Source organism: Dendrobium catenatum, unplaced genomic scaffold (assembly GCF_001605985.2).
Source record: "Dendrobium catenatum unplaced genomic scaffold, ASM160598v2 fragScaff_scaffold_1163, whole genome shotgun sequence".
NCBI classification, from domain to species: domain Eukaryota; kingdom Viridiplantae; phylum Streptophyta; class Magnoliopsida; order Asparagales; family Orchidaceae; genus Dendrobium; species Dendrobium catenatum.
The window spans coordinates 357,576-380,258 of record NW_021319625.1 but is presented as its reverse complement, the minus strand read 5'-3'; the positions used below and the strand labels follow the sequence as shown (position 1 = coordinate 380,258).

The following is a 22,683-nucleotide window of genomic DNA, read 5'->3' as shown; positions in this document are numbered from 1 at the left end:
CGAAGTTCACCCCCTAGCAAAAAATGCAAAACTGTATATCTTTAGTCAAGCTGCGCCAGAAAGCATTGTTGTGAAGCATTTCAAGCCGTAGCCGAAGTTCATCCCCCTGCCGGCTTCTTACTTGATTTTCAACCTTCAACCTCACTGTACCGAATTTTCTTTACTTAATCGTGTCGTTTTCCTCTACTCTATCAATCGCAAACTGTTGTGGATCAATGGTTTATGATTTTGATGATAACAAACATTCTTATTTCTCTACGACTCCTTATGTACTGACATTTCAGGTTCACACAATCGGACTGCAATTTGGAATCAGCTCAAGATTGGGTAGACTAGGTCTGAGTCAAACTGTACATTTTTTCCTTTCTTGAGTCTATTTTATTTGAATTCTCATCCCCTGATGAGAAAACTTTAGCAATTCTTTTGTAGAGCTTTTATATCTTTATCCTTGCCTTTATTTTTCTATAACATTAGTCATAATAAAAATCTAGTGAGCTCTGCGACTCAAAAAGATATTTACCACTAATACATCATTCAAGTATATGAAACACTAATTACTTGTGTATCAACAAGCAGAAGCAAGAATTATATTTACTCATGTAAAAAGGAAAGATGCATAATATGGAGTCTTTTAATAGATAAAAATAACATAACACGAAAGAGTTATGTTTATCAAAACCAACCATTCGAGTAAATCTCATAATGCCAATATCATTGCCCTATGTCACATACTACCAAAATTATCAACATGCCAAATACTTTCAACGAGTAAACCATACATCACAATATGAATATAGATTTCATTTCATCAAATAACTTCCTTATTCTAGCCTTAGAAAGTGCCATGTCCACATAGTTAGATTTAAGTCTATAGCCCGTAGGTACTTTAGGTTGAAGTGTCACTATTACCTATGAGCTTCACATAATACTTTGAGGTCACACAACCTCTATCACCCTTAGGCTTCATATTATAGTCCATAGGCTTCATATCATATTGATGTCACATTGCCTCTACTGGGTTACACTGCCCATTTGGATCACATTGTCTTATTCACCTACCACTTCACATGACACATTCTAAGGCCTTTTTTATCATTGCATTTTTCATTTCAAATTGTCCGACAATTGCCTATAAATATTGACATGCATATGCATATTATTTAGATATAAAAAATTTAGAGTATCAATATATAGGTAGGTATGACTATATGAATTACCAAACATAAGGTACAATATAATAGATGTGCACATAATCACACAATATAGTAGAATCATCATATGCGACTAATTGCATAAGACATTGTTACCTAAATCATAATTTTTGTCTAATTATAAATGTATAAGCAGAAATAAATATTACACATCACTAACTAAAATTATCTGTGTACAATAGATTACTATATTCACAAATTGCTTCTCTTACCATTGTGGTGAATTGCTTCTTTAATTCCGGCTCCCTGGAATTTTTACGCTTGCAAATCACCTACAATTTAAATCTCAATTTTTATAATTTCTATACAACAATAACAACAACATCAAGCCTTTGTCCCACTACGTGGGGTCGGCTACATGAATCTTTTTTCGCAATTGTGTCATGTTAATGGAATATAATTGATTCATCGCAATTAATAGTTTACCTCACAACTAGAACCTCACCTCCTCATTTACCGACTAAATTCCTAAAAAACAATTGAACATAACATAAATATTTGAAAATCGTTTAAACAAATGTAATAAAATTCAATTTACTTACTTCCGTTTGTTCCTTTACCTCAATTCTCCCTTCCCCCTTCTTTCTCTATTTCTTCCACTGAAATCTGCACTCACCCTCACAGAAACCCCTACTACTACCGCAATTGGCCTCTCCATCACTCAACATAACTCCCTCTTCTGCCCCTTTTCCGCCTCACAGAACTCAAAATACTCCCTGGCAGATACATGATCGAATGTGTAGAGAGTTTTTCACAAAAATCTCTCATATGCTATGGCCTCAAACATCTCAGCCTTCTGATTAGCCATCAGCTGATGCATGCTCTATTTAGTGACTGCTTAGTGGAACACGATTTAGCATAAAATAATAGTTTATATAACCTTAGTGGTCTTTCTCCAATTTTAACCCAACTCAATGGAGTTATGCATATTTTGGTCGTACAAAAACCTTATATGGTGCCATCTTGATAGTGGATTGATTGCCATTGTTATAGGTGAACTCTATTAATGGAATATGATCATCTCAACTTCCTCCAAAATCCAGAATACATAATCTCAATAGATCATTTAGCACTTGAATCCTCTTTTTGATTGACACTCAATATATGGGTGAAAATCTATACGAAATTATAATTTTGTGTCCAAACTTTCATGAATAGCCTTCCATAATTTAGATGTAAAATGATCATCTCCATTAGATACTATAACCTTAGAAATTTCATTTAATATGATGATTTCTTCCAAAAACAACTTAGCTAATTTCTCCATCAAATCAATTTGACATATAGGTAGAAAGTGTGTTGATTTTTTTAGTGTTAAGCATAACCCAAATGTAGTTTTGTTATTATCTTGATTTGGCAAATCATGTAACAAAATTTATTGTTATATCTTCCCATTTCCTTGCTGGTATTGACATGGAGTGCAACATACCACTAGGTTTCCAGTGTTTAGCCTTAACAACTTGACATTTCTCATATTTTTCCATATACTTAACTAGATCTTTTTCATTATAGGTCATCAAAGCATTGCCTTCAAATCTTTATACACCTTTATACTTCATAGATGGTTTGAATGACCCAAGTTTCGGGCTTCATATAAAATATCCTAAATCAAGTTTGATCCCTTTAGTATTCACAAGTGCATGTTACTTCTGATTCCTCCTTTCTCATCTACATTGAGATCTTTTCTTTTACTTGATTGCTATAGATCAATAAGCTTCGAGTATTCAGAGTTAGCCTTTTGGGCCTCTTCGATTCTTTCCTCCAAGGATAAATAGTCATATGATTTAAGCTACATGTATCCTAAGCACTCTGCTTTCTGACCTCTAAATTGTAAATCTTTTGTGTATTTAATTAACCCTTATTCTTGAGTAAAGATCTAATTTACATGTCATCCAAATTTTCTGTTTGGCATTAGCCACTATATTAGCTTTTCTTGCTGTAAATCCTTCAATTCCAAATGAAATTTTTAATGCTGATGTTGATGTTAAACACTTTTTTTACTTTCAAGAAAAATTTGTTCAGATTCATCAGCCCATTCAAATTTAACATCCTTTTATGTCAACCAAGATAAAGGTAAAGTAATTTGAGAAAACCCCTTTACAAATCTTTTATAATAACATGCTAATCCCAAAATGCTCTTAACTTTAGTCACATTACTTTTTCTTGGGCATTCTTCAATTACTTTCACTTTTTTGTTAATCTGCTGATATACCTTCGTCACTAATAATGCGCCCAAAAAAACAAAGTTTCTCAACAAAAAACTCATATTTAATTTTTGTTTCTTTAGTAATCTTAGAATAAGTGTCAAATGACCTGCATGCTCTTCATCATTCTTAGATTAACCCAACATATCATTAAAAAAATAAATAAATTGATCAAGATAAGGCGTGAAAATTTTATTCATCATATTCATAAATACGACTGAAATATTTTTCAGTTAAAATGACATAACCAAAAATTTATAATGCCCATATATGGTGCCAAAAGATGTCTTCTCAGCACCACTTTCTTTCATTATGACTTGATGGTATCCCAATCTTAAATCATTTATTAAAAATATAGAAAGCCTACTTGCTGGTCAAATAAATTTTCAATGTTTAGGAAAGAATACTTATTATTCACCTTGCTCAACTACCTTCAATCAATATAAAGCCACATCGAACCATCCTTCTTAATAAACACACCGGTGCTCTCTAAGTTCTTCTAACTAACTTTTTGATCCTTGGTTTCCATTTTAAAAGGTTATTTTATAATCCAGTTTGTTCCTGGTTAAATATTTATGGTAAATTCTACATCACTCTCTGGCGGCAAATTATCCAACTATTTTTGAAAATATCTACATATTCATTCACCATAGGAATATAATTATATCATCCATTACCCATTTTCTAGCTTCTAACTTTGTCAAGAAAATGAATTTTTCAGCTCTTATACTTTTTTTCACCTCATTAGAAATAATAAAAGATGAAATTACTCATTTCTCACACTGAAAGGAAAATACCTCAATATATGGCAATTTGAATCTGACTCTTTTCGTCTAACATTCAATAGTGGAAAAGTATTTGACCAATCAATTCATACCCAAAATTACTTCCAACTCCACTAAATGTAACTCAATTAAATCTAATCAAAATTCCCTATGGGCTATCTTAAGGTTAACTGAACATGAACCACTAACACATAAGTAATTCCTAGAAAGTAACCAAATACTTGTACGAGGTGTAAAAATAATAGGTTCCAAGTGCAATTTATCTCAAAATACCTCAGAAATAAAATTACGTGATGCAAAAAATTTAAAATAATTATAATAGGTAAGTCTAAAATTATGATCGTACCTATCACTACTTTGAAGATTCCTTATTTTCTTAAGAGGTTAAAGCAAAAACTCAGACTGGTACCAATCTCATATTATCTCAAGATGCTCTTATTTATCTTCAAGGTTACTTTGCTCACTGGTGGCTAGCACCTCTATAAGGTTTTTCACTCTAAACACATTTTAAATTTTCTAGCACCCTGAACATTTTTTGGATAATGTCTTTTGATATGGCCTTGCTCCCTACATAAAAAATACTTCCCTATATTCATTAAAAATTTTCCCTAGATGAGACTTAAAATAATTAGCACTGGCAGGTATCACATAGGACCCTACTTGCTGCTGTGGACCCTGATTAAATTCCTACTTTTAGAATGACCACTTTTGATATCAAATGGTCTATTCTTTCTATTAATCTCCCATTTTTTCCTGACTAGATCCATATCACGCTCTAGAATTATAACACTTTTAACTATTTTAGCAAAATCTTTTATGCATAGATGAATTATGACTTATCTCAATGAATCTTTGTGGCCTTTCAAAAAAACATTTGTCTATAGAAGTACTAATAAGTTGTGGAGCATATCTCAACAAAGTTGTAAACTCTACCTCATATTGAATAATAGACTAGAATCCTTGAGTAAGATTCACAAAGCTCTTTTATATTGCATATCTTGCTAACGGAGGAATATACCAATCTTTAAAGACTTGCTCAAATTACTCCCAGGTAATTAGCTCCTCAGGTGTATCCTTAAAAATTTTCAAATGCCACCCTCTCCACCCTAATTCTACCTCACCTTCCCACATAAAAATCATTAGGAATACCCATCTATCATGTGGAAATTTCATCCCATACTATATCTTTTCAATTATAATCATCTAATCCTCAGTAGCTCTAGCGTCTACTCCTATGTAAAATAAAGGTGGTTCTAAACTCTAAAAGAGCTTTAAATGCTTGTCTAATTTTACATTGATATGGGCACCTGCTCCTATATTTTGCACTGTTACTTAGAGCTATAGGTGTGAGTAGTATAGCTGCTGGTGGTACACTAGGTTCTGCATGTTCTACAAAAGATATATCGTTTCCATCATTTTCATTATCATGCCCATCATTTACATTTACATCATAGTCCCAAACATTACATTTATAGGATCAGGCACCACTAGCATATTAGTTATTCTAAGCATACTGTCCTCAATTGGTGCATATTTTTTAGGATCCACAGATGCTCTATTATGCTTAGCTTATTAGCTACTAGCCCCCTCAAGTACCCTTTTAACCATTATATCTGTAATATATTACATCTGAAATGAAGTACCTCATAAAATATACCTTTTTATAATCATGCACACATTTTAATATGTTACTTTTATATGCTAAATGAAGTTGGGATCAAGAGTTCGACTCATTACTAACTTAAGGACACTACTCCCACCTAAGCTCTGTAATACTCATTGGAATCCTCCTCCCGATTGGATCAAAGTTAATGTTGATGCTTTATTATTGCCTTTGTATAAAGTTTGAATTGGTGGTGTATTCCATGATAATAAAGGTAATTTTCTTCTGGCATTTGGACATGCTTGTGTTATTTGGGATGTTTCTCGATTGGAGATTTTAGCTATTCAATCTCTAAAGGATGTCATTAAAGATTGTATGTTCAATTATAAGGGAATGATCATTGAAGGTGACAATTCCAACATTATTAAAATTCTTCAAGATGCAATAACGAAAGGTGGCAGGGATGAAAGATCTTGCTTTTATCAAGGATTTCAACCATGTAATGAAATCCTCATAATCTTATTTCATGCTTTGATACCACTCTTGTCATGCCCCATGTCGATCCCTCACCTAAAAATGTAGGGTGCAACAGAGAAAATCATATAATTCCTAGTATTCAAGGCTCAAAACCCTATTAAATTTAATATTTTTATTACATTCCCTTATAAAATAAAAGCATTTAAAATATTTCCTTTAGAGTATAAGTTATAACTACAGGGACACTAACCACTAACCACCAAAAGTATTTTCATAATAATAGTTCACATGCCTCTGTTCGGGACTCATCTCATAATACAAATTAACTTGAGTCTAGTCAACTTTCATATCTTTATCCTTTCCCTTTCTATAACAACAACTAGAATAAAAATCTTATGATATATGAAACTCAAAAGATATCCAACACTAATACAATATTCAAGTATATACAACACAATACTTGTCTGTGTATTAACAAGCTAAAGTAAGAAATGCATGTAATCATGTAAAAAGGAAAGATGCATAGTATGGAATCATTTAACTGATAAAAATAATGTTACATGTAAGAGGTATGTTCATCTGAACCAACCATTCAGTATATCCCTTAATGCCAATATTATTGCCCCATGTCCCATACTGCCAACTTTATCAATCATTCCAAATACATTCAATGAGAAAATCATACATCACAATATGTATATACATTTAGTTGATAAGATAACTTCCTTTCTCTTGCCATGTAAAGTGTCATGTCCACATCGTTAGATTTAAGTTTATAGCCTGTAGGCAATTGAGGTGTAGGCTTCATATAATAGTTTAGTTCAAACTGCCTCTATTACCCGTATGGTTCATATTATAGCCCATAGGCCTCAAGTCATACTGAGGTCACAATACCTCTGGGTCGCATTGCCCATTAGGGTTGCATTGCCCTGTTCACCTACCGCCTCACATGACACATTCTCCGGATTTTCTTATCATTATATTTTCTCATCCAAATTGTGTGATATTTTCCTAGAATTTTTACATGTATGTGCAAACATTTTAGATATAAAAAATTTGGTGTATCAGTATATAGGGAGGTATGAATATATGAGTTACCTATCATAGGATACAATGTAATATACATGTATATAATCACATAATATAATATAATCATCCTATATATCAAATTACATATGACATGGCTACCTAAATCATAATTTTAGGCTAATTATAAATGTTTAATGAAGAAATCAACATTAGACATATCTAATTAAAATTAATTTTGTGCAATATATTACTATATTAATAAATTTCATATCTTATCATCATGGTGAGTTGCTTCTTTGATTTGGGCTCTCCATAATCTTTTATGCTTGCAAATCACCAAAAATCCAAATCTCAATTTCTATAATTGAATAAAATTAATTCATCCTAATTAACAATTTACCTTGTAACTTAAACATCACCTCATTATATACCAATTAAATTCCTAAATAATAATGGAGTATAATCTCCTTTAAGAACATTACCAATATTTTAAAATCTATTAAAGAACATAATAAAATTCAATTTGCTTACCACTATTTGTTCCTTTCCCTCAATTACCTCTTAACGCTTCTTCTTCACTCTAGGAAATTCACTGAATACCGACAATTTTTTTGGTGGTTATTTGACCGCCATAATTACCGACGGTTTGGATGTCAGTACCAATCACCAGAAAAATAGCTGGAATGTTTTAACTACGAAGCAATTACCGGCGACCACACAAAAAATTTTAAGTTACTTATTTTTGGCCGCATTAACCGCTGGTATTCACCACCCAACATGCCATATCCTTCCTCTTCTCAATGCCTACCTCATTTCATTTCGTCCAGATAAGATAACGCCCTTTGCAGCTATAGCCGACCTTCCACCCTAGCCTGGCCGACACCGGCCTTCATCTCCATCTCCTTAGAAGAAGGTGATCTCCTCTCCTTCCATCTCCTTACAACTGGCGGTTTGACCACTTGTAATGACCAGCGATATTTGCACTAGAAATTCCAGAATTTTACTTGCGGTTTCGGGCTTAGTAATATTTGGTTATTATAGCTGCTAAGAAATTGTCGAAAAATATTATTGTCAAAAATACACCGTCAGTTTTCTTTTCCTATATGGATTTTTTCAGCTGTTTAGAAACCATCAGAAAACTAGAAGAATTTTATAAAATTGCCAAAAAAAAATTGGCATATACCACCAAAAATTGCCACCAATAATAAACTATTTTCTTGAAGTGCTTCTATTTCTTCTTCCACTAAATTTTGTGATGTTATTCAATAAAGAAAAATTTTATACTTTTATATTACAATATAAGAGCCTACATATATTTACTTTGATAAAATTTATACCCATAGTCATACTAAAGAGATTGATGTTGATGAGGATGCCATCCTTATTATTGAAAATTTAGAATTAAAAAATATTTTTATTATTGAAAATTTAGAATTAAAAAATATTTTTATTATTGAATTTATTTATCTTTAGGTTTTATAGAATATAACGTTCAACAATTTCTAAGTACTAGAAGCTACTAATCATCAAGTCTTATGCTCATATTTTTAATGCTACCAATCCTCCAAGGTTGAGGTAGACTGATAGCATAGAGTCCTTCATTTTAATTAAATGTTTTAATCCTTAAAACATTCTTAATCTAATATACCTTTGCCCTCTTGAAAGAAATCAAGCACAAGAGTTTGAAAAGCTATAATGTCTACATATTTTATTATAGATATTTATTTGAATTTAATTTTTTACTTATTAATTTATTTGAGTTTATATTTTGATATTTACATTCTTTTAAATTCTTTCGTAGCGATGTCATAACGAGCATGAGAACCCAGGGCATCCTTAGGACACGTAGCCCCACAACTCAAGGTAGTCTATGCTAAAAACATTAGCAATAGGAATGTTGGTTGTTTATTTAATATTTTTATTGATTTATTTTCATTTAATTAATGATTTATAGAAGTTTTAAAGATTTATTGATTTTCCATATTTTAATGCAATAAACATAGATTTCATTTCTTGACTTTCTAATTTATGCTGGTTTCTAGGATTTTTATATTTTCATAAATATTAGACCTAGAGATGAGTTTAATGCTTTTGAGTTTATTGAATTTGGAACTTTCTGGAATTTGTTATAAATTTTACAAGTTCGGTGCAATTTTGTATTAAGTTTGATCCAAATTTTGATTTTTTGATTTATAGTGAAATTTAGAGTTTTTATATTTTTCCTAAATACTATACCCAAAAATAAATTCAATGCCTTTAAGTTTATTGAATTTAAACTTTTTTATAATTAGTTATTAATTATTAAAGTTTGGTGTATTAATATATTTATTTAATTCTGACCATTTTCTTATTTTTGTAACAAATTAACTCCAAATCTCTTGAATTCTTTCCCAAATGTCAGAAAGGACGTTTGGAGATGATTTCAAGTGTTTAAAATTATTTTGATATTTTTTATTTATTTTTAGATATTTATTTTAATCAATAGTAAATTTGTTGATTTCTGTAATTAATTTTAATTTTTGATGAATCTAGTGGTCCTTTTATTTTTCCTCTATTATGATTTTCATTTTGAGAATTTTGATATATTATTTGAAATTTTTGGATTTAAAATGAATTTATTGCAAAATTTTAAAAATCCTCAGTCAATTTTGTACATGATTCTTGGGTTCATTAAATGATAGACCAAATGACATCCAAATGTAGTGAAATTTGAAACATATCTACATGAGTACATGTGCTTCAATCATACTAAATTTGGGCTCATCAATGCCTCCATAGGTTGAGATGACAATTAATAAAACTAAATACATCCATAACTTTGATAATTTGTTTTCAAAACTGGACTCACTAGAATTGGGTGAAATCAATGGCTAATTAGCCCTTGGACATATCTAAGCTCATCACAAAAGAATGAAAATCTAATTCTAATTGTGTAGATAGTAATGAATTTTCAAAGTTATGGATCGTAAATGGACCTATAAATTAAAAAATTCAAATCACAAAAAATTAGATCAGATCAAGATTTAAGAAAAAATAGGTTAAGTCAAGGATACACTCTAACATATACCATCCAAATTTGAGGGCAATTTGATAATTGGATATTGAGAAATTCAAGAAAAAGGTAAATTAATCATCTCTATTTTCTCAAAATCTACTATAAAAAAATATTGAAATTATTTTTATAGTAGGGCTCAAAATCTTTCCCACAAGACCAAGAACACTAAATTTGGATGAAAAATAAATTTTCTATAATTTTTAGAACTTATAGGCATCTAATGAATTTAAATTCATTTTTATTAATTAAAATAATAGAGCTGCCATTTTTGGAGCTGACACGTATTGAGACATGCGTCAGAAAAACTACATGATTCAGTTTCACAGATCTACATCAGATCATTCAATCTACTGGTTATAATCAAAGCACGTGAGACTGATGGCTAGGATCACGCCATGTAGCCTCTTGCGATTTAGATCAATGATGATTGAAAACCCTCAGCTGGTGCACTATTTTGTTTGGGTAACATGGTCAGTTCTAAGCCATCTGATTGCACTAAATGCATGATCGGATGTCTCTGGTCAATCTAGCGTCATTTTAGTACAAAATGAACTAAAATTTTTAAATGCTTATAACTTTTGTTCCAACCATCCAAATTTTATGAAATTTGAAACAAAGGATCATGGCATCCCAATCTTTCAATCCACAGAGTTTTAAGGCTCCATGCATTGAAATTTAGGAGAAATATTAGTTTGATAAAAAAAATTCAAATATAGATAACATGCTAACATGTGGTTGGATTTTCTTAATCTTGGTCTTATTGGAAAGCCTGAGAGACCCTCTTCAACTTCCTAAAAGGCTCTAAGAGTTGATGATGGATGGATCAAGAGATGGATCTAAATGATCCTTTCTCTCTCTGTTAGTTTGGGAGATTTTTTTTTTTTTAACTATGGAAGGGCTGAAGAGGCTAGAAGAGAGCTGGGGGCTTATTTTGCAGCTGGGAGAATGAGTTGATCATCCCTTTTATAGAGGTTTTGGGTGGTATTTATAGAGAGAGAAATTTGAATGGAGGGTCTAGATCTTGCAACCTAAGCTTAGGCTAACATCCATTTTAGTTATAGACTAGCCAAAGGGAGCCAAGGGAATGTTTTAGAGAGTTTGAAAGCGCATGAGTGTTTTTTGAGGGAGTTAGGATTGAACTAATAATTGGAGAGAGGTTATTACCAAATTAGCAGACCATGTCACATGAGATGGCTTGGGCATGTGCAATGAAGCTTGTAGAGTATACCCATGTGCTAAATCAAGCCAAATTAAGCTGGGTTGGGTTGGAGCTCCATTTAATAGGATTTGGGAGGGTTGATTCATCCTGCACTTTGACCAAGCCAAACCATGGGTTCAAACTCTTGGGGTTGTACAAGGGATTAATACACAACTCCTAGTGCAATTTTCAAAATTTATTTTGACAAGGATATTAATTTATTGCAAGAAAACCTAATTTTTAGCACATTGTTCAACAATGTGGTCCCAAGCATCCCAAGGGTTGGAAAATTTTAAGGAGACTCATGTTGAAATCATAAACAATCCTGATGAGTTTGGTTCTATGATTTGGTCAAAATCATGATAAATTTGTTTTTAAGTGTATATGTTGATTTTGGCCAACTAAGGTGATCTAGTCAACCATGTTTGACCAGGGGTCAATAATTAGTCCAATTCATTTCAAATAACATTTTGGACTTATTGGAGGTGTTTCCATGGCTTGGTGAGGTCATTTAATACAAAATGTATATTTAAAGGCTTAAGGGCCCCTTTGGTCAACCTAGATTAACTTGCTCAACTTGGATTGACCATGGCTTGGATTTATGTTTAATGCTTTTCAAATGTGATTTTGAGTTTTTGCAGGTGGTACCAAGGTTTGGTTGGGTATCCATACAAGTAACATAATATTAAGGGAAAAAGGTTAATTTGCTTAACTTAGGTTGGCTTGGTTATCAAAGGTTGACCAAGGCTTAGGGTTTAGTTCAATGGATCCAAAATCATATTCTGGATATATTTTGCAGAAGTTTGTATGGCTTGGTTTGACTAAGCCATATTGAGGTATAAGGAAAATTTTTCAAGGATTTGGATTTTAGGATTTTATGGTCAACCAAGGTTCAATTTTGATTTAATACATCATTTAAGTGATGGTGATCATGGTAAATGAGTTTGGTGAAGTATTCAATGTTAAAATCACAAGTGCCATGTTCAATGGCATGGGCTATAAATATTTGAAGACTTTGCATCCTATGGAAATACTTTGAGTTTTAGGGGTTAACGATCTTGAAATGCCTTCAAATTTATGTGCTGACATTAGGGACATATCTAATCAATATGTAAGTGATAGATCATGAATTAAATTTCATTTGGTTAGGTTTTAGGGAAATGGAACTTTCTCCAAAAATTGGTTATGGTCCAATGGGTTTTGGGTTTGCTTCTGGCACTGAATTTGGGAGTTTTGAGCTTGAAATGGGTTTGATCGATGAGTTTGATTTATATTTGATTTAATAAAAAATTTAGAAGAATATAGGGTTTATAATGCTCAGATAGTTGATAATCAATAATGATTATCAATGATTGAATCAGTGATTAGCAGATAATCACTAGCGATACTCAACTGATGGATTTAGGGATTAATTTTGATTTAGGTTTTGAATTGACCAATGAAGATCAATGATCAAAAGAAATATAGTTTTACAATGATCATATCACTGATAATTATTTCGTGATTGTTATGTGATAGATCAGATGATCAAATGACATTTAGGGTGCCTATCAAGTGATGATTTTGATGTCAATTATTTTATCACTATGCTCCCCCACAATCATGGGTTAAATTTAAAGTTTGAAGTGCAGTTCAATGATTTGAGTGTGGATATATATATGAGGTCAATAAGTCAACTTAAGAAATGTTAGGAAATTTCACTATCATTAGTCCAAAATACTATATATATTAGTATCTTCACTTTTCTTCTACAATTCTAATTCTAGATAACATAGAACCCAAAATTTCTTACATAGCATAATTTTTGTAGCTTGAAATAGATATTAGTAGAATAATTATGTGAATTAGAACACTTCTTCACTGGATCAACTCTCTTTTATAAACACTTTTATTATGTAATTGGCACACGAACTTACATTTGCAGTGGGGATTTATATTTGAATGCATATATGCATAGACTATGCAAACATCCCACATCCCCAACACCCAGTCAAGTTTTTGGTTCTATTGTAGGGGAAGTAATGCACATTCTTGTAATTATCTAAATTGTTTGAAGAAAGTTGTATATTTCATTCTACTTGTATCTTATTTAGTTATTACTATTATTTTGTGAATCTTTAAACTTGTGACTAATTAAATCTTGTAATTTATTATTTTTTATTTTGTTAATTACATTTCAATTTTTGTTTTTATTGGTGTAAGCATAGTAAAGCTATAAAGGAGCCTTTATATTTAATTAAAAGACTGAAAGAAACCTTACAAAAAAATTAAAAATAAATTATCATTAGGAATGGATGATCAAAATCTAAATAAGGACCATCCTAGACCTCTTAGGGAATATGAAAATATTGTAACATATGGAATTCATTAAAGTAAAAGCCGACCTAGCTACTATCCAAGCTAATAACTTTGAGTTGAAACTTGTAATAGTTTAAATTGTTTAGAATTCTTAGTTTAGGGGAACTCCTATTTTATTTTTAGTAGGATAAATTATGTAGTTAGATTAAATAATAGTAGTTTAATTGCAATTAAGTTATACACTTCCTTATGAGATTGACACTCTTCTCTATCACCTTATTACTTGATTCAACATGTATACTACTGAATCTATTGGACTTTCATAAATTTTATATCAAAGAAAATCTAAGCATATTTCTACATCAATTAGAAGGAAGCTATGCAAAATTTGCATCATTTTTTCAAGGTCATAGGTTTGTATTTGACTTAAAAACTTTGGAAAATTATTCCTTTCAATGCATATAGAATTAATTCATGTTGATACATGTGTTACCTCACATATTAATACATCATTTTCCATATCACTTTCTTATATGTGTGCTCTCTTTAAGTTGCTTGTGAGGTACTTATTTTAATGTCATGGTAGGTGAGTCATAGCTCCCACGGCTTTAAGGCTCCTTCATTTTGTCGAGTTGTGCACATACACCTCAGTTCGCTTCTTAGTTAAAGTATAATTTTTATAACTTATCAAGACTTCTCTCTTATTGTGAATGATTATGTGACATACATACAAGCTTCATACAACTACTTTTATTTTAACCCAAATATATGATAAGGTTTGATATATATTGACCCTAAAATAGCTCACTAATAAAGCTTTGGCCTTGTTGGTTAAGGCTTGCCAACTTTGTAAACATTAGTGTCTTTAATATGGTTAAGTGGTTTTGTAGTGTTGGCCACCTACATGTCATATGCATCAAATTTATCTTTTTCATACAAAGCAGACCTTGCTAGGGTGATTTTTTAATTTTGCCTAAAAAATACTTAAATAAACTTAAAAATTAATTTCTTCATGATTTTGAGCCTTCACATTTTATTTCTAAAAATATCAACATATCAAGAATATGAAAGGCTGTAAAATATGAGCTCTGGCATGTTAGGTTTGGTGGTTTTTTTCTAATTTCCCATGATTTTGGTCAAGTCATATACTAACTCTTCATAGGGTGTTTAGACATAGGTAATATATTAGGTTACACCTCTTAAACCTAGTCAAGAACCTATGTTTGAAATTCATTTGCTATAGTCATTAAAGTATAGCATATTTAAAAAATATTTTCAAACATAACACATAATGTCGAACAAGCAAAAGAATTTCAAATTAAACCTAAGTGTGTTTGCATGTAAGAAATAGATTTATTGGGTTTCATGCGAAATAATTCATAATCATGTAACAAGATATTTAATCTAGATTGCCTTACATCATTAGTCCCTTCGTAAGTAATACAAAGTCTATCTCATATGTCATTTCCACTTTTGCAAGTGAAAACCTGCATGTAATCTTCTGACTTAAGTGCACAAAAGAAACTGTTTAAACACTTTGTATTTAGTAGTGCTAAGTCACGTTCTTCTACAGTCCAATCAGCAAAGGGTGTCTCAACTTTAATGCCATCAATAAATCTAATTGGTTTGGTATACCGTTCTTAAACTAAAATCAACATGCAATAATTTAGTGATTACAGACAGTAGACATGCGTGTTTTTCAAAAATTGAAAGAGATATTGTCAAATAAAGAAGGCCTAGTGATCGAATATCCTTCAGGTGTATTTCAATTTTCAAAAGTAGTCATTCTTGATTTTTAAAAAGTAGTCTAAACTTATGATTTTGAAATATGGCTCTGATACCACTTGTTGAATCTGTATATGTTATTAAACTTAAGCTATTGTCCCAAGGCTAACCAAGAGGGGGGGGGGATGAATTGGTAATTTAAAATTTTTCTTGGATTTTTAGATATAAAATAATTAGAATTTTGTAGCAAGTTAATTAAAGTTTTTAAAAGAACTTTTCAACTACAACAGATAACTTGCAGAAAATAAAATGCAGAAATTACAAAACACAAAGACTTATAATAGTTCAATCAAACACGACCTACATCCACTCCCTAAAGACTCCCTCTTCAGGTATTGCACTATTATCAAAGTGTCTCTCCTTTTGACCCCACAGCAAGGAGGAGAATCCTTTACAAAACCTCTCTTCCATCAATCTCTGGTGCGGCAGAGAACCGTCATCCTTTCACACCCTTCAAGTGTCGGCAAAGAACTGTTTGTCTGTTCATACTCTCAAAGTGTCGGCAGAGAACTGTCATCCTTTCATACTATCCACATGTCTGCAGAGTACCAGATCTTCTCCAAAGATCATCTCATGAGTAATTAGAAAGACAAGAAGAGGAATGACAACCAAAATCACAAAGAGATACTTACCTTTGAGTAACCTTGTGAACCCTTCACATTCCACTTATAAGAAATCTCTCTCAAACACTCTCTCACACTCTCTTTTTCAATTGCCCATGAAAAATTCATGAAGACTAGACTTTTTCACATCAGTTTTAGTGGATCTTTTATACCAAAGATACGAAATACCATCCAGAAAATTAAAATTTTTAATTTTGAGCATACACGATTGTACAGTACGATCATATGTTCATACATACGAATAATTCAAAACTGTTGTATACAAACCAGTTGTAAATTGAGTATGAAATAATTTATACGATCATCATCTGGGATGAACCAAGTTCGTCTGATACAAATAGTTAGAAAATTTTTCATCTTTGTCGGGCAAAGAGGGACCCCATAATTTTGTACCCTGTATAGAGTACGTACGATGACGACATCATCCGATATGATCAATTACAAAAATTTTTAAGTTTGTCAGTATGAAGAGTTGGGACGAAAAGGGACCGCACAATTTCATACTATGGAAGCCCTGTATGAACTGTGATCATACAGTATGATACATACTTAAAAAAAAATATTTTTGAGTGAAAAGGGACCCGTCCATTTCGTACTCTAGAAGGCATGTACGAACTATGATCGTAAAGTACAATTTTTACTTAAAAAAATATTTTTGAGCGAAAAGGGACCCATCCATTTTATACTCTGGAAGGTATGTACAATCTGCGATCGTACAATGATTAATACTTAGAAAAATTTTCATTTTTATTTGTTTGACTGATCGTAAGGGAAAATAACTAATCAAATCATCATGTATGAACAGATGTCATACAATATGATTAGTTTTAAAAAATTAGATTTTAAACTCTCCCCTGGTATGTGTGTACTCAGTTACTCAATTACAATAACACTCTCTCATACTCAATAAAATGAAAAATGCATACTTCAATTACAATAAACTCTAAACTGATCTTGATTTGAAGTCTTCAAAGTCTTCAACAATTCAGAATATGATTTTCCTGAAATGTTAATACACACAAGAGCAAAATCAATTCTTTCAAAATATTTTAGGAGAAATAATAATCAAAGTAATAATATTTGGAATTATAAAAAACATACAAGTTGAAAGAATATGAACAAACAAGAACTAACTAGCAACTATCTCAATAATCTCCCCCTTTTTGATGATGACAAAATAATTACTATTTAAATAAAATTGAATACCCTAAATTTCTCCTTAACTCCCCCTAAATGAATAAACATGTGAATAAAAGGGAATTCCTTTAAGAACAAATTTTTAAAAATGATAAAGCACAAAAGCAAAATACAAAACATCAAACACAAATAACATTAACATACTAAACAATCAAATACAAATAATATTTCTCCCCCTTTTGACAACAACAAAAAGAAGGAAGAAGGAAAAGTTGAAATGAAAGAAGTTATATGAGAAATCTTAATAATTTATCTTGAAAGAGATTGGACAATAATTGCAATAACAAGATTAATGTCCATTAGATAAAAATAAAAATTCAAAACATTTAAATTAAAGTATAATATAGATAAAAAAAAAATTAATCAAGGTCAAGAAACATTCTAGACAATTACATAAGGAGAATTATTGCAAAAGTGATGAAATGAAGATTAGTTAAATTCAATTTTTAATATTAAACATAATTAAAGATTAGATTGATTTGAATTTGAAGATTAAATGATAGAGGAAATAACATATTAAATTGGCAACATTGTGCATCTTTTCAAATATAAATGGCACACTTTATGCATCTTTTTGTATTTGGGCTAATTTTGTACATCTTTTTAATTTACGAACTATTATGCATTCTTTCGATTTTTCTACATTTGTATATTTCTTTTTGATACACCTCTTTTTTTTAGTTGATCTTTCCATAATTAATAATCTAAAAAATCAAATTTCTATAATTACAAAGATAATTATATTGAAAAGAGAAATAAAAAAAAAATAGGACATCAAAATTACAATAATAATATTTAAATTATGTTTGCCTAAAAAGAATATAAAACTGATATCCTTAACTTTATCTAGTTATAAGCTAACTTAAATTTTTGAAAAAATTAGATTTCATAATGAAATTAGTTTTTTTATTGCAATTTAATTTATAACACATTTTAGATCAATTAAGATAGAATTAATATATAAGCAAACTTACAATTCACACAATGAATAAAAGCAACGAATCAAAACAACACACATTTTTTTATTAATATCAATTTAAAGATGAAATACATTGAAGCACAATTGATATCAAATTATAGTAGCAAAAACAATATAACAACATCAACATAAAATTTAAATTGGGACAAGTACACAAATCACTGAACAAACACAAGTATACAAACCACTGAATCATCACTAAGATCACCACATCTCAAAGGATTGATAAATACAACACAAAAAAAGTATATCTAGAACTCTGAGGGGCCTTGGTCTGGAGAAGGAGGCTAGTTGAATAGCTATTCATCATAGCTACATTAGTATTCATGGATTCAAACTATCCTCGAATCCAAATCATGTCTTATTGGTACTAAGCATCCTGCTAATTTAGGTTAGTCTGAATTTTATCAAAACATTGATCAAAATGACTTTCCAATCGGTCAAAGCACTAAACCATCTCCTAAAAGTTAGGTCCATGAGCAGGTGCAGGTGCTCCTCCTTCTTCCTCAGTATCCTCACTTGAATTGTCACCTTCCCAAAAAGTGCTCAAAATGAAGCATCAGTGAAGTAGATTGGTAAATCAAGTGGACTTTCAGGATGAACAATATTGTACTTCTTTTCTAAGACATAGGTCACTAGATGTCCTAGAGCAATATTTTTCTTCCTCTTACGAAACATGCCCAATTTTAGAAAGGCTATGAATAGAATCTAAAATGAGTTGGGCTTCGTCTATTGGTTGTCCAGTTATGATTAGATAGGTAACAGTGGATAAAAGATGAGTAATGTTTATGCGATGACCAGCCTTGGGAGTAATTAAGGTTCTAAGGACATGCTGAATGACTATAACATTTTGATTTAGAGTATAAATCCTAGGCAAGTGACCAACTTGAGCAACACCTCTAAGAACTTTATTAATTTTAGACCAATCAAAATCAAATTTGGAGGTCAAAGTGTGAGCTCTAATCCCTTGAGTCCTTAATTACAGAAAGGTTCCTAGATCTTCCTTAGTGATTTCTACTCGTTTCTTTAGAACATATGATCTTATCCTACTCTCATCCTTACTAAAAGTCATATTTGCCAAGAAGTAGTGAAATGTTTCCTTATTATAGGCATGGATTAAAGTAAGAATGAAGTCAAATTAGGTCGAGGCAAAAAGAGGCGTTACTTGAAAGTGGATATCTTCTTAGAGTAAGAGTCTAGAAGGAGTGATTTTAGTAGAGACAAACCTACAATAAGAATCCTCATTTGCTCTAGATATAAAGTTTTTGTCTCCACTCCTGGAAGATGAACCCTTAGTGACTCTACCAAACTTGCTATAACTTGCCATTTTTTAAGATGAGAAGGATTGGAAGAGGCAATTGAAGTGAATAAAAATGAATTCTAACGCCCTCCAATTCAAAGAAAAATGATCATTCATACGTACGAAAAAAGATTCATACAGTATGATATATTGTTCGTACATGACAAAAATAATTTCATATATATGAATAAATACATTCCAAATGAAAACACTTTTTGTAATCACGCAAATATGAAGCGTCCTTTTATACAAGCTTTTTAACAAGACGATCATACAGACGAACATGTGTTCGTCTGGGATGAATGGTTATTTAATATAATTTTAATGACAGTTAGGTTCACCCCCCACATCGAATGACACATGGTTCATATGCATGAAATATAATTTCATACATACGATCAATTATGATAACTAATTTTTCCCGGATAACCATCTAGGTCCGTACAGACGAATAAATACAAATCATACAGGATGATATAAATATCATACAGTATGATATGTATTAGAAAAATAAAACTTTACACATTCAATCCAAAATAATGATTGACATGCTATAAAATTCATACAAGATGAAAATAATATCGTACAGTATGAATACAACTCAGAAAATTGAGCAAGAACAATTAGAAATAGTAATTTTTATATGTAAAAACATATTTGAAAAAAACACACAAATCATAAAAATAAAAATAAAACCAAAGACTGAAAAACACTCATATAAACAAAAACATTAAAAACAAAATAGAAAATACACAACAAAACATATTAAGTTTATAGAAAAATTTATTTAAGCATTAAGATCGATCACACCTAGCCTTGTTCTTAATGTGTTAAAAATGTCAAAGGCTAGTAGCTTTGTAAAAATATCTGCAAGTTAATTTTCAATTGAAATATAGTTCAATTCAAATTCTTATTTGGATACATGATCCCTAATGAAATGATACCTTATGTCTATATGTTTGGTTCTAAAATATTAAATAGGATTTTTTGAAATACAAATGACACTAGTATTATCACAATAAATTGGAATTATGCCAATTATAAATCCTAAATAAATCAACTATTATTTCAACCAAAGAACTTGTGCCATATAACTTCTTAAGGTAATGTACTCAGCTTCAGCAGTAGATAGAGCAACAAAATTCTGTTTTCTACTGGACCAAGAAACTAAAGAATTTCCTATAAATTGATAAGTTTCAGATGTACTCTTTCAATCAACCCTATAACCTACAAAGTATGAATCTGAATATCCAATTATTTTAAATGAAGAGCTAAACTTAGGATACCAAATTCCTAAGTTTTGAGTTTGCAAGAGATATCTCAAAATCCTTTTTAGTGCTGCCAATTGTGATTCTTTTGAATCTGATTAAAATCTAGCACACAAATAAATACTAAATATAATATTGGGTATGCTAGTAGTCAAGTAAATCAAACATCCAACAATTCCTCTAAATTTCTTTTAATCAATAGATTTTCCCTTTAGGTCCTTATCCAACTAATCAGAGGAACTCATAGGTGTACTAACTAGTTTAGCATTATTAATTTCATACTTCTTGAGAATGTCCTTAACATACTTTGACTGACTAAAAAATATTCCCTCCTCAATTTGCTTAATGCTAAAACCTAAAAAGTAACTTAAATCTCTTATTAGGCTCATCTCAAATTCACTACTCATTATTTTAGAAAAATTATCACAAAGATTTTTATTTATAGATTCAAAAATAATATCATCGATATAAATTTGAACAATGAGTATATCGTCTCCCAATTTCTTAGAAAAGAGAGTGGTATCCACACTTCCTTTTTCAAAAGATCTCTTAAGTAGGAAAGTGCTTAACGTATCATACTAATTATTGGTACCTATTTCAATATATGTATTGCCTCTTTTAATTTAAAAATATGACATGGGTATTTTGAATTTTCAAAACCTGGAGGGTTATTCAACATAAACATCCTCTCGTATCACCCATTCAAAAAGGAATTTTTAATATCCATTTGATACAACTTAAATCCGCTAAAATAGGCAAAGGCTAACAAAACCCTAATTATTTCAAGTCTCGCTTTTTTTTGAGAAATGCTAAGAAGCAATAAATAGAAAAAAGAAAATCCTAGATACAAACTAAGAAGAGACTAACCACCTATCACACTCTTCCTTTAAAATATGAACAAAGGTCGAGGGAAGGTTGCTCTCCAAAAAAGCGTCCCAAATAAAATCAAAAGACAAAGCTAAGTTAGCACAGTAATCCGCTAACCTATTACAATTTCATACAACACAATTGAAAATCACATTATTACATTTATTCAAGAATAAGAGACCTTCCTCATGACTGTTCTCACCAGATTTCCTCTGTTTACTTTACACTTGTTGAAGAAATTTGTGAACATTCTTATTATCTCCTTTTACTATAAGACCTTTAGCCATATACATCCAATCTTGCATTACCTCCTTTACAGCTTTAAAAGCTGATAGTTGTATGCGAGCAATGTCCCAATGCTTTCTTTTCTTTCCAAAAGCAAGAATAAACCTCCCTTTATCATCTCTTAAGACCCCTCCTAAACCAGCATCATAGTTCTCCTTAAGCGAAGCATCAAATTGAACTTTAACCACTCAGGTGGAGGGGGGTGCCAATAATCAGAGAACAGCCCTTCGGACTTATAAGCATCCCAATGATCTGACCGATAAACACCTTAATTGGAAGAACTGTAAAGGTTGAGTATATAAACATCAATCATCTCAGCACTATTACCAAAAATCCCATGTTTCACCTTGCATATGTTGTTCTAGACAAACCAAACAATCAAAGCAAATGACTTTGTCGTGAAAACATCCTTCTCAACTAAACTTCGAAGTCCCTGAAGCCATTCAGTAAAGCTCCTGAATTCAGGAATTATGAGCCTCCAACCCCTTAAAACATTGCTCACTTTCAACAGAATTAAAT

General features: G+C 31.0%; 1 protein-coding gene across 1 annotated transcript in view; it reads left to right on the top strand.

The window, feature by feature from the left end:
* Positions 1 to 9,285, top strand: part of LOC110095659 (MMS19 nucleotide excision repair protein homolog) — a 97,662-nt gene extending 88,377 nt beyond the window's left edge. Inside the window, exon 22 of the transcript XR_003702153.1 lies at positions 9,111 to 9,285. The gene's annotated coding sequence lies outside the window, so the exon portion shown is untranslated. The remainder of the gene's footprint in view (positions 1 to 9,110) is intronic.
* Positions 9,286 to 22,683: the final 13,398 nt, after the last annotated feature.